Raw genomic sequence first — 13,474 nt, forward strand, 5'->3', positions numbered from 1 at the left:
AGACCACATGACAGATTAGAAAAAAGAAAAATTTTTTTTTTTATTTTTCTAAACTTTCTTGTGCTCTGCTGGGGAGCACACATGACAGACCAGCAGGATGGAGCCAGAGGACGGAGCAGAGCGCCAGAGGGACTCGTCGGGGGACCTGCACACGTAGATACAGGTAAGTCGATTCTCACAGTGGCGAATAGTAACTGCATCAAATTCCGAAAATTCTAGATTTTCGGAATTTGATGAATACCACAATTTCCACATCCCCATACTAATGTACTAATACTAATGTACTAATGTACCTATACTAATGTACTAATGTACTAATACACTAATGTACCCATACTAATGTACTAATACACTAATGTACCCATACTAATGTACTAATGTACTAATACACTAATGTACCCATACTAATGTACTAATGTACTAATGTACCCATACTAATGTACTAATGTACTAATACACTAATGTACCCATACTAATGTACTAATGTACTAATACACTAATGTACCCATACTAATGTACTAATGTACTAATACACTAATGTACCCATACTAATGTACTAATGTACTAATACACTAATGTACCCATACTAATGTACTAATGTACTAATACACTAATGTACCCATACTAATACACTAATGTACCCATACTAATGTACTAATGTACTAATACACTAATGTACCCATACTAATGTACTAATACACTAATGTACCCATACTAATGTACTAATGTACTAATACACTAATGTACCCATACTAATGTACTAATACACTAATGTACCCATACTAATGTACTAATGTACTAATACACTAATGTACCCATACTAATGTACTAATGTACTAATACACTAATGTACCCATACTAATGTACTAATGTACTAATACACTAATGTACCCATACTAATGTACTAATGTACCCGTACTAATGTACCCATACTAATGTACTAATGTACTAATACACTAATGTACCCATACTAATGTACTAATGTACTAATACACTAATGTACTAATACACTAATGTACTAATGTACTAATACACTAATGTACCCATACTAATGTACTAATACTAATGTACTAATGTACCCGTACTAATGTACCCATACTAATGTACTAATACACTAATGTACCCATACTAATGTACTAATGTACTAATACACTAATGTACCCATACTAATGTACTAATACACTAATGTACCCATACTAATGTACTAATGTACTAATACACTAATGTACCCATACTAATGTACTAATGTACCCGTACTAATGTACCCATACTAATGTACTAATGTACTAATACACTAATGTACCCATACTAATGTACTAATGTACTAATACACTAATGTACTAATACACTAATGTACTAATGTACTAATACACTAATGTACCCATACTAATGTACTAATACTAATGTACTAATGTACCCGTACTAATGTACCCATACTAATGTACTAATACACTAATGTACCCATACTAATGTACTAATGTACTAATACACTAATGTACCCATACTAATGTACTAATGTACTAATACACTAATGTACCCATACTAATGTACTAATGTACTAATACACTAATGTACCCATACTAATGTACTAATGTACCCGTACTAATGTACCCATACTAATGTACTAATGTACTAATACACTAATGTACCCATACTAATGTACTAATGTACCCGTACTAATGTACCCATACTAATGTACTAATACACTAATGTACCCATACTAATGTACTAATGTACTAATACACTAATGTACCCATACTAATGTACTAATGTACCCGTACTAATGTACCCATACTAATGTACTAATGTACTAATACACTAATGTACCCATACTAATGTACTAATGTACCCGTACTAATGTACCCATACTAATGTACTAATACACTAATGTACCCATACTAATGTACTAATACACTAATGTACCCATACTAATGTACCCGTACTAATGTACCCATACTAATGTACTAATGTACTAATACACTAATGTACCCATACTAATGTACTAATGTACCCATACTAATGTACCCATACTAATGTACTAATGTACTAATACACTAATGTACCCATACTAATGTACTAATACACTAATGTACCCATACTAATGTACCCATACTAATGTACTAATACACTAATGTACCCATACTAATGTACTAATGTACTAATACACTAATGTACCCATACTAATGTACTAATGTACCCGTACTAATGTACCCATACTAATGTACTAATGTACTAATACACTAATGTACCCATACTAATGTACTAATGTACCCGTACTAATGTACCCATACTAATGTACTAATACACTATTGTACCCATACTAATGTACTAATGTACTAATACACTAATGTACCCATACTAATGTACTAATGTACCCGTACTAATGTACCCATACTAATGTACTAATACACTAATGTACCCATACTAATGTACTAATGTACCCGTACTAATGTACCCATACTAATGTACTAATGTACTAATACACTAATGTACCCATACTAATGTACTAATACACTAATGTACCCATACTAATGTACTAATGTACCCATACTAATGTACTAATGTACTAATACACTAATGTACCCATACTAATGTACTAATGTACCCATACTAATGTACTAATGTACTAATGTACCCATACTAATGTACTAATGTACCCATACTAATGTACTAATACTAATATACCCATACTAATGTACCCGTACTAATGTACTAATGTATGGGGAGTGTGGAAATTAACGCAGGGGAACTTAGCAAGGAGATATCTGTGATATCTCCTGTGCTAAGTCTATTCATGAATACCAAAATAACGTTATTTAAGGAAAATGTCCTTAAAAACGTTATTTTAGTGTTGATGAATAGGCCTCTATATCCCAAGAAAGGCGTCCTTCCTCAGTTTCATAAAAGGGGCAATATTTGGATATGGCGCTATGAGATAGTAACCGTATTATGGTGAGATGGTTTGAGGGAGAGAAAATAAGAGACAGATATTCTGCCCGGGACAGGGAGAGGTGGGGACGGGATACAGGGAGAGGTGGGGACGGGTTACAGGGAGAGGTGGTGATGGGATACAGGGAGAGGTGAGGACGGGATACAGGGAGAGGTGGTGATGGATTACAGGGAGAGGTGGGGACGGGATACAGGGAGAGGTGAGGACGGGATACAGGGAGAGGTGGTGACGGGATACAGGGAGAGGTGGGGACGGGATACAGGGAGAGGTGGGGACGGGATACAGGGAGAGGTGGGGACTGGATACAGGGAGAGGTGGGGACGGGATACAGGGAGAGGTGGGGACGGGTTACAGGGAGAGGTGGTGACGGGATACAGGGAGAGGTGGGGACGGGATACAGGGAGAGGTGAGGACGGGATACAGGGAGAGGTGGTGACGGGATACAGGGAGAGGTGGGGATGGGATACAGGGAGAGGTGGGGATGGGATACAGGGAGAGGTGGGGACTGGATACAGGGAGAGGTGGGGACGGGATACAGGGAGAGGTGGGGACGGGTTACAGGGAGAGGTGGTGACGGGATACAGGGAGAGGTGGGGACGGGATACAGGGAGAGGTGGGGACGGGATACAGGGAGAGGTGGGGACGGGATACAGGGAGAGGTGGTGATGGATTACAGGGAGAGGTGGGGACGGGATACAGGGAGAGGTGAGGACGGGATACAGGGAGAGGTGGTGACGGGATACAGGGAGAGGTGGGGACGGGATACAGGGAGAGGTGGGGATGGGATACAGGGAGAGGTGGTGATGGGATACAGGGAGAGGTGGGGACGGGATACAGGGAGAGGTGGTGATGGATTACAGGGAGAGGTGGAGACGGGATAGAGGGAGAGGTGGGGACGGGATACAGGGAGAGGTGGGGACGGGATACAGGGAGAGGTGGGGACGGAATACAGGGAGAGGTGGGGACGGGATACAGGGAGAGGTGGGGATTGGATACAGGGAGAGGAGGGGATGGGTTACAGGGAGTGGAGGGGACGGGATACAGGGAGAGGTGGGGACGGTATACAGGGAGAGGTGGGGACGGTATACAGGGAGAGGTGGGGACGGGATACAGGGAGAGGTGGGGACGAGATACAGGGAGAGGTGGGGACGGGATACAGGGAGAGGTGGGGACGGGATACAGGGAGAGGTGGGGACGGGATACAGGGAGAGGTGGTGATGGGATACAGGGAGAGGTGGGGACGAGATACAGGGAGAGGTGGGGACTGGATACAGGGAGAGGTGGGGACGGGATACAGGGAGAGGTGGGGACGGGATACAGGGAGAGGTTGGGATTGGATACAGGGAGAGGAGGGGACGGGTTACAGGGAGTGGAGGGGACGGGATACAGGGAGAGGTGGGGACGGGATACAGGGAGAGGTGGGGACGGGATACAGGGAGAGGTGGGGACGGTATACAGGGAGAGGTGGTGACAGGATACAGGGAGAGGTGGGGACGAGATACAGGGAGAGGTGGGGACGAGATACAGGGAGAGGTGGGGACGGGATACAGGGAGAGGTGGGGACGGGTTACAGGGAGAGGAGGGGACGGGATACAGGGAGAGGTGGGGACGAGATACAGGGAGAGGAGGGGACGGGATACAGGGAGAGGTGGGGACGGTATACAGGGAGAGGTGGGGATGGGATAGAGGGAGAGGTGGGGATGGGTTACAGGGAGAGGAGGGGACGGGATACAGGGAGAGGAGAGTCATGGAATTAGGGTACTAGAGCTCAGGAGCTCATTCAGACCCGCTCGCTAAGATACATACTCTCGCTCCTGCCGATGGTATGCAGTGTGTATACATTGTGCGCAGTGTGTGTGCGTATACCTTAGTGAAAGCTCACAATGCACTTGCTCGCTGCGCATAGACAGCCCAGCAGAGTGAGTGACAGGAGAAACCGTCTGTAGGTGGTAACAGGGGCTGGCCATTTAAAAGTGGAGTGGAGGTGCAGACGCAGGCGTGCCTGAGCATCTCAGCGGCGTGTTAGAGGTACGTATAATTATAAGACAGCGTCATAGTACACGTCACCTGGCTGGTGTTTACACTGAAGTGCTCGCAGTGCTTGTGGCAGGGTATGGTCATCCTCAAACGCTGCGATCACATCCGATGTACTGATGGTTGCATACACTCCCTGGACAAGACGTGCACAAGTGGGCGTCTTAAGACAGGCTGGTGGGTGTCTGCATACACTATGTGATCGCTCTCTAAGACATACTGGGCGTGCTAATACATTGATGCACTGCCTACGCAATTTGCATACACATCGTGCGAGCGGCTCTGAATCAGCTCCTCAGTAATATGTAATATGTAATAACACTATACTAATACACTATGTAATACACTATGTAATAGCCCTATACTAAAACACTATGTAATACACTATGTAATAGCCCTATACTAATACACTATGTAATACACTATGTAATAGTCCTATGCTAATACACTATGTAATAGTCCTATGCTAATACACTATGTAATAGCACTATACTAAAACACTATGTAATAGCCCTAATACACTATGTAATACACTATGTAATAGCCCTATACTAATACACTATGTAATACACTATGTAATAGCCCTATACTAATACAGTATGTAATACACTATGTAATAGCAGTATACTAATACAGTAGCTTGTGGTGATTTGTGTAAGAAGTCAGGCACCAGTCATTAGTTTGGGCAGGGTCGGCTCTTCCCAGTCATCAGAAGGTGAAGACTTTGCAGGCCGGGTGCTAACGTTGACAGATGAAGGGAAGAGGTAGCTGCACCCAGGCTATAGATATATGATGTATACACGCAGGCTCTAGATATATGATGTATACACGCAGGCTATAGATATATGATGTAGGCATGCATGCTATAGATATATGATGTATGCACGCAGGCTATAGATATGATGTATACACGCAGGCTATAGATATATGATGTATGCACGCAGGCTATAGATATGATGTATACACGCAGGCTATAGATATATGATGTATACACGCAGGCTACAGATATATGATGTATGCATGCAGGCTATAGATATGATGTATACATGCAGGCTATAGATATATTATGTATACACGCAGGCTATAGATACAGTATATGATCTATGCACGCAGGCTATAGATATATGATGGATGCACTCAGGCTATAGATATGATGTATACACGCAGGCTATAGATATATGATTTATACATGCAGGTTATAGATATATGATGCATGCACGCAGGCTATAGATATATGATGTATACACGCAGGCTATAGATATATGATGTATTCACGCGGAATGGGTATGAAATTCCCGTCAGCAGCAGCCCAACAAGAGCAGAGTTAGAAGCAGCTATCGTGGATAGGTAAGTATCTACTAACCTAACCTAACCCCCTTAACCCTAACCCTCCTTAGGGGTGCCTAACCCTAACTTCCCCCCCAAGTGCCTAACCCTAACCACCCCCTTCCCCGCTGTCTAAACCTAAGTCCCCCGGGGGGGTGCCTAACCCTAAGTCCCCCCCGGGAGCCCTAAACCTAACCCTCCCCCCGGCAGCTGTCCGCTCGCGGCGCCCGGCATCACTACGATCGGGATGCCGGGCGCCAGGCTCCAGGCATCAGGGAAATGCGGACGTCTACATCTAGACGCCCGGCATTTCACCCTTGCCGGGAAATGACAGTCGGGAAGCCGGCTGCCGGTATTTAGGCAGTCGGCTTCCCGATTGCTTCCCATTCACGCAGGCTATAGATATATGATAATACTTCATTTATTTTAAAACTTGCAACATAAAATACATAAATACCATAAATATATATATATATATATATATATATAATATAAATAATATAATATACATAATAACAACAAAAACTTAGGTACACATAATATTAACACATATTATGCCCCCTCCAAACAAATATCACAAAACTTAACCATATAACATCTAACAACTACAAAGAAAAACTAAGCCAGGATTTATAACACACATCACCTGTTCTAAACCACACAACTAACTAACAAACTTAACTCTACCCATCACCATTACCTGCCACCTCCAGGCAGATGTATGCAAAACCTTCTCCTAAAAATAATAACAACAAAATCTATGGGCCGTGTAAGAAGAAAAAGACTCCCAGCTGAACAAAAACAGGCTATCCACCACCCATCAAGGGGGCTTCAACTGACCCCACCGACGGAACCAGCTGACAGTGTCTAGCCTCCCCCTATCCAGATCCATCATCCACTTCACCTCTTGTAGAATCGAACCCACCACCACTTCACAGAGGAGGACCTTTCTCCGTATGGAGACATGACACCATGCACCCCACATGTGGTACCTAAATGCTAAACTAACAAAAAAAATTGTGATCAAATCCACCATACCTTCTGACTACCCCATAAGCCCACTCAGGGTAACTAAGACCCGAAAGGCATGGAATTCCAATGGCCCTTGATACCTCCTCATAAACTTTTACATTAAAGGGGCACTCAAGCAGGAAGTGGTCCATTGTCTCCTCCAACCCTGGACATTCCTCCCGTGGACAACCACGTTCACTGGCACTCCTCCACTCGAGGTTCCCTCCAACATAAAGCTTTCCATGAAAAGAGAGCCAGGCAATATCTTTAAACTTTGGCGGCATCCTCTGTGAATTTAACAGAGCTAAACCGTGAATTTAACAGAGTCCGAAGCAGCATTACCCGGGCAGTCCCTCAGTGACAGTGGCACATGAAAGTGAGTCTGCAAAATTCTGTTCCCCAACTCACTCCTGGAACAGTTTTTGACTTCACTCACCCCACACCATATCACTTTATCACCTTCAAGCTCTGGATGACATAGATCGGGAGGAAACGATGCCAAATCTGAAAACTTTTCACTTGGCCACCATCTATCCATAGACTGAGGAAGGGAGATACCCATAGTCTGAATCCCTCTACCCACCGAGGGGGAGTATCCAAAAACATACTCCCAACGTTAAATTTTATAAAAGCTGTCACAAAAAAAAATCACAGGGTTTACCATATCTAAACCCCCATCTTTCCTTGATTTGTATGTAATACTTCTCTTAACTATGTTGGTCCTATTCCCCCACAAAAGCAGAAAGAATGAGGAGTTCAATCTAGCCCACATAGATTGAGGCAGAAAGCACACGTAATTGACATACAAAAATATAGGGACCAGGTACGTTTTGTATAGGTCAACCTTTTCCATAAAAGACAACTTCCATCTTTTCCAACACTCTAACTTCTTGGTAGCATCTTCCAGCCTTTTAACCCAATTTAGAGAGGCATAATCACCATGATCAAATTTGATGCCTAGGATTTTAATGTGATCACTGACCTGGGGGAAGCTGTCCGGAAGGGAAAATTCATCACCTTCCTCCCCCATCCAAAAAACGTCACACTTTTCACGATTTACTCTAGAGCACGAGGCTTCAGAATACTCACAGATAAGATGCCCCATGTCACAGGCCTCTGCCTGAGAAGACAAAACCACTGTGACATCATCTGTGTAGGCTACTACCCTCAAGGGGCACACTGGACTCAGCTGCACCCCTCCTACAGTTCCACTCTCTACCCTTCTGGTAAAGGGATCAATCGCAAAAACATATAAAAGGGGGTTCAGGGGGCAACCCTGATGAACCCCAGAGCATACCTCAAAGGCAGGACCCACCCAACCGTTCACAAGTTGGAAGCTTTTAGCCAGTCGATATAGAGTCTGTAACCAACTAAACAACCACCTTGGAAGACCAAACCATTCTAGTAAAGCCCAAAGGTACTTGTGGTTTACCCGGTCAAAAGCCTTAGACTGATCCAATGCCAGTAAGTACTTTTCCCACTTCTCAGCCCTGCACCGCTCAATGGCCTCCCGGACACCAAGGACAGCACTAAATGTGCTTCGACCCTTCACAGTACAGTGCTGAGAAGATGAAAGCAGAAGCTCAGAAATCTTTCTGTCTGTATTAAGAAGGGCTATGAGGCGCCAGTTCTCAATACGAGACGGGTCTTTCCCTTTGGATAGCAAAATAAGTGCATATAACCTCATGGAAGGATGGAGAATTCCCTCATCCAGGCTCTCATTAAATACTTCCACAAGGCGAGGAATTAGAAGGTCTGAAAAGGTCTTATAAAACTCAGATGTTAAACCATCTGGTCCTGGTGATTTCAACCCCACTATTGCTTTCCTAACTTCCTCTGCAGTTATATCACAAGCCAAAGAGTCAAGAGAAGTACCCTGAGAATCCAGACCAGGAGTTCCCCTCAGAAATGACTCCTTCCTCTCTCTAGTAAGTGGCTGCTCAGACAACAGATCAGAATAGTAGGACACAATTATGTCCAGAATGCCTTCTTTATCCTTACGAAGAGCACCCTGTTCATCAACTAGTCCTCTGACATGTTTGGCATCAACTGATGCCTTACAGCTCTGGTAAGGATCTGGTGAGTGGTCTGAATCATAATCCCTTTCCAAAACCAAAGATGCCAATTGGTTATATTGAAATTCTCTAATTTCTTTCTCAGTCTATGGTAGACATTTTGCTTTAATAAGTTTCTCCTGGCTACAAGACCACGGAAAAACTTACAGATTCTCTTTTTTATTACCTTCCACCACTCCGACCTACTCCAACCAGCCTTCAGAAGTGTCTCCTGAAATTGAAAGACCTTGAAAGACTGCCTAACTCTCTCTTCCTCCAGAAGCTCTGAATTCAAATGCCAAAGGCCCCGCCCTTTCTGAGGGGATTCTAAGGTATTCAAACTTACTGAGAGAAAAACGTGATCAGAGAACTCCACCAACCTCACCCCTAGGGATGAAGTTTTAGAAGTCTCTTTAACAAAAAACCTATCTATCCTAGACCTATGGCTACCACTAAAGAAAGTGAAACCCATGAGGTCTGGGGAATGACGAATATGTACATCCACCAGACCCGCCTGTCTAACCATACTAACTAAAAAAATGGAATCATAGCCCAGAGGTCTCCTTGAGCCCCCTCTATCTTTTGGCCTAATTATGGTATTAAAATCACCACCAAAGATAACCTGCTGGGCTGTAAAAAGATAAGGTTTTATCTCCATGAAGAGACATTTCCTCTCCCATTGTGACTGAGGACCATAAATATTGATTAACCTAAGGTCCTGTCCCTTCATGTTAACATCCAAAATCATACATCTGCCTGTCTGAAATTCTATAATCTTGCGTATAGTTACCATGCAAATAAAAAGTACTGCCACCCCACCGTATGGCTCGGCCGCAAGAGACCCGTAAGAAGGACCCCTCCTCCACTCACGCTTCACTTTGTGAAGGAGATCCAATAACCAATCCTAGTCTCCTGCAAAAACAAAAAAATTAACCTCAACCGTGTTGAAAAAATCAAAGGCCATCATACGAGCACGTTAAGAAACTACGGAAGCCACATTAATCGTGGCGCATCGTATAGGGTGAGGATCCATATTTATAGATTATAAAAGAAACATGACCTTGCTTACTTTTACTTCTCCACGTGAAACCTCTAACCATGAAAAACACAACCAAGAAAATGTAACCCTGCATACCAGCCCCCACTGGGCCAGCATCTTCCACACCCGAAGTCAGGGGCACCTCCTGCGTACCCCCTCCTCCATCCCCTTGAGACAATGTCTCCCCACCTTCAGAAGGCTCTAAAATTGGGGGATTTGACTCAAGTTTTATACCTACAACCACACCATCCACCACCTGACTAGAGTCCACAACTGATCCCAAAGATGAATCAATCACTTCCTCCATCTCTAATCTCTGAGTCTCCTCTATAACATCCACCACCTCCTCCACCACCCTATCAATTTTTGAAACATCTTCCATTAATTATGTTCCAACCAGGTCCCATATCAAACCATCCTGATCCTCCTCTGGAGATACCTCCTGTTCTGGCCCTTTTCTCTTTTTCCCCTTCCCTTTATCACCACACTTTACTTCACCTTGCTTTGCCATCCTCCTCACTTTCCTTCTACTAACTCCAGATACCAAGAACAACTCACCTCCCTCCCTCACTATCTCACCTTCCTCGTCAGATGTAAAAACATCAAATTTATTTGACAATATTAAAGTCATATCCTCCCCTTTCCTCTTCTTCTTCCTCCCACCTTTAACTTTTTGAAAAGGTTCTTCCTCCACCTCTTCCCTTCTCACCTCCTCCCTTCTCACCTCTTCTCTTCTCACCACCTTCACTCTCACCTCCTCCCTGTCACAATCCTGGCTAGTTTTTACCTTTGCTTTGAGACTTACCTCTGCCAGCTGCTCCATGGATCTGTGTTTGTAATTCTCCTGGGAGATCTGATCTGCTGAATCATGCTGGCTGTGACAACTCTGTGTATGCAGACTGCTCTCCTCCCCACACTGATTAAATCACCTGGACTCTGCTCTGTCTGTGAGCATTGCTAGTCTTAATTGTAATCACAGGTGTGGTCCTGATTCTCAAGGGCTGCAGAGATGATTACTCCCTCTGCATGTTGTGCCTTGTTCCACTCAGAATGCCACTGCCAGACCACCTGTCTGTATCCTCCAATTGCTGCCAGACTCTAGGTATATAGATCCTCCTCTGATAGCACTCTGTGCTTGAACATCTTGTTATGTTCCGTGGTGTACTACTTGTGCTATAGCTGTACCTCTGTGTACCAGTATGTCCAAGGCTCCTGCTGGTTCCTAGACCAGTGCTATCCGTAAGCCTGCTGCGTTCAGCTATCCACGCTACCAGCCTCTCACCTACGGCTCCCAGGCCGCTCCAAGCTACCAGCGTCTCCACATGGCTCCCAGGCCGCACCAAGTAGCTTCCACGCTACCATCTCTCACCCATGGCTCCCAGGCCGCACCAAGTAGCTTCCATGCTACCATCTCTCACCTACGGCTCCCAGGCCGCTCCAAGTAGCTTCCACGCTACCAGCTTCTCCACACGGCTCCCAGGCCGCACCAAGTAGCTTCCACGCTACCATCTCTCACCCACGGCTCCCAGGCCGCACCAAGTAGCTTCCACGCTACCATCTCTCACCTATGGCTCCCAGGCCGCTCCAAGTAGCTTCCATGCTACCAGCTTCTCCACACGGCTCCCAGGCCGCACCAAGTAGCTTCCACGCTACCATCTCTCACCCATGGCTCCCAGGCTGCATCAAGCAGTTTCCACGCTACCATCTCTCACCTACGGCTCCCAGGCCGCTCCAAGTAGCTTCCACGCTACCATCTCTCACCAACAGCTCCCAAGCCGCTCCACATAACTAGCCAGCTACAAGCGTCTACCCATGGCTATCCAGCCACTCCACGTAGCTACACAGCTACCAGCGTCTACCCACGGCTAACCAGCCGCTCCACGTAGCCACCCAGTTACCAACATCTACCCACGGCTTCCCAAGCCACAACAAGTAGCTTCCACGCTACCACCCGTCTGCAAGCCCATCTACTAGTAACCCGACCAGCTCAGTCAGCCTTCCTGCTGGTCCCAGTCCGGTTCCAAGTCCACTCACCTCACGGCTCATTGGCTGCACCAAGTAGCTTCCGTGCTACCATCCATCTGCAAGCTCATCTACTGGTACCCCAACCAGCTCAGTCAGCCTACCGGCCGGTCCCTCCAAGTTCGTTCTGGTCTCATTCCAACGTCTCAAGTTTCCAGTTCCAGTCACTCATCACCAAAGGCAGTTCTCACTGCTACCCACTTCTTTTATTAAAAGAGCTATTCATGTTACCCATGGTTCCAGTCCAGCCGGCCTCCAGTGATTCCAGTTCATCACCTGATACAGGTAACTCACTAGCACCAACTGTGACAGTATGTTCAAGCCTAACGATGGTGGCAGATCAAGCACCTAATTCTGGATCAAGTGCTTTCCATAACCTAATCACTCGCTTGGATTCACAGGAGGCAGTACAGCATCAAGTACTACAGCTTCTGCAAATTCTGAATAACCGGCTAGATGATACCCAAATCTTACCTGAACCCCTAACAACTTTCCATCAATGCTGGAACAGCTACAGGCTCTACTCAGCAAAATCTTTCAGATCATTCCTGAATTTCTTAGCGCTACCTCTGTCTCAACTAAAAACTCTGTCTTGGAGTTTCTAAGAACCAAAGATTCTTTCATGCCAAATAAAGTGACACATCGAAGTTACCCGCGCTCCCAGCTCTCTGTGGCTGAACGCCAGCGGCGTAAAGAATTACATCTCTGTCGCTATTGTGGAGCTTCTGACCACTTTATCAAAGACTGTTCCCTTTGCAATTCCAGCAGTGGTTCCAGGTGTCAACGTCTCAATGCCTGTTCCAGTCCCAGCCCGGATTCTGCCTGTTCCAGTCCCAGCCCGGATTCTGCCTGTTCCGGTCCCGTCCCGGATTCTGAATGTTCCGGTCCCAGCCCGGATTCTGCCTGTTCCAGTAGGGGACTCCAGTTGGCAAACCCAGAAGAGGTCTCCAAAGTCTCAACCCCAGGAGGGTCCCCTTTTCCCAAGAAGGGGTTTTGAGTCACTCACCCCAGGAGGAAGTCTCTGTCCTCGCATCCCAA

The 13,474-nt window shown here is 45.2% G+C and overlaps 1 protein-coding gene across 2 annotated transcripts in view; it reads right to left on the reverse strand.

The window, feature by feature from the left end:
• Window positions 1-13,474, reverse strand: part of CAMKV (CaM kinase like vesicle associated) — a 207,921-nt gene that overhangs the window by 136,637 nt on the left and 57,810 nt on the right. Inside the window, exon 1 of one of the 2 annotated variants that reach the window (XM_088461784.1) lies at window positions 10,166-10,186. The exons of the other annotated variant lie outside the window; for it this stretch is intronic. The gene's annotated coding sequence lies outside the window, so the exon portion shown is untranslated. Of the gene's footprint in view, window positions 1-10,165; window positions 10,187-13,474 lie in introns of those variants that run through there. 2 annotated transcript variants of the gene reach the window in all.

This window comes from Taudactylus pleione, unplaced genomic scaffold (genome assembly GCF_031769625.1).
Source record: "Taudactylus pleione unplaced genomic scaffold, aTauple2 ptg001096l, whole genome shotgun sequence".
In the NCBI taxonomy this organism is placed as follows: domain Eukaryota; kingdom Metazoa; phylum Chordata; class Amphibia; order Anura; family Myobatrachidae; genus Taudactylus; species Taudactylus pleione.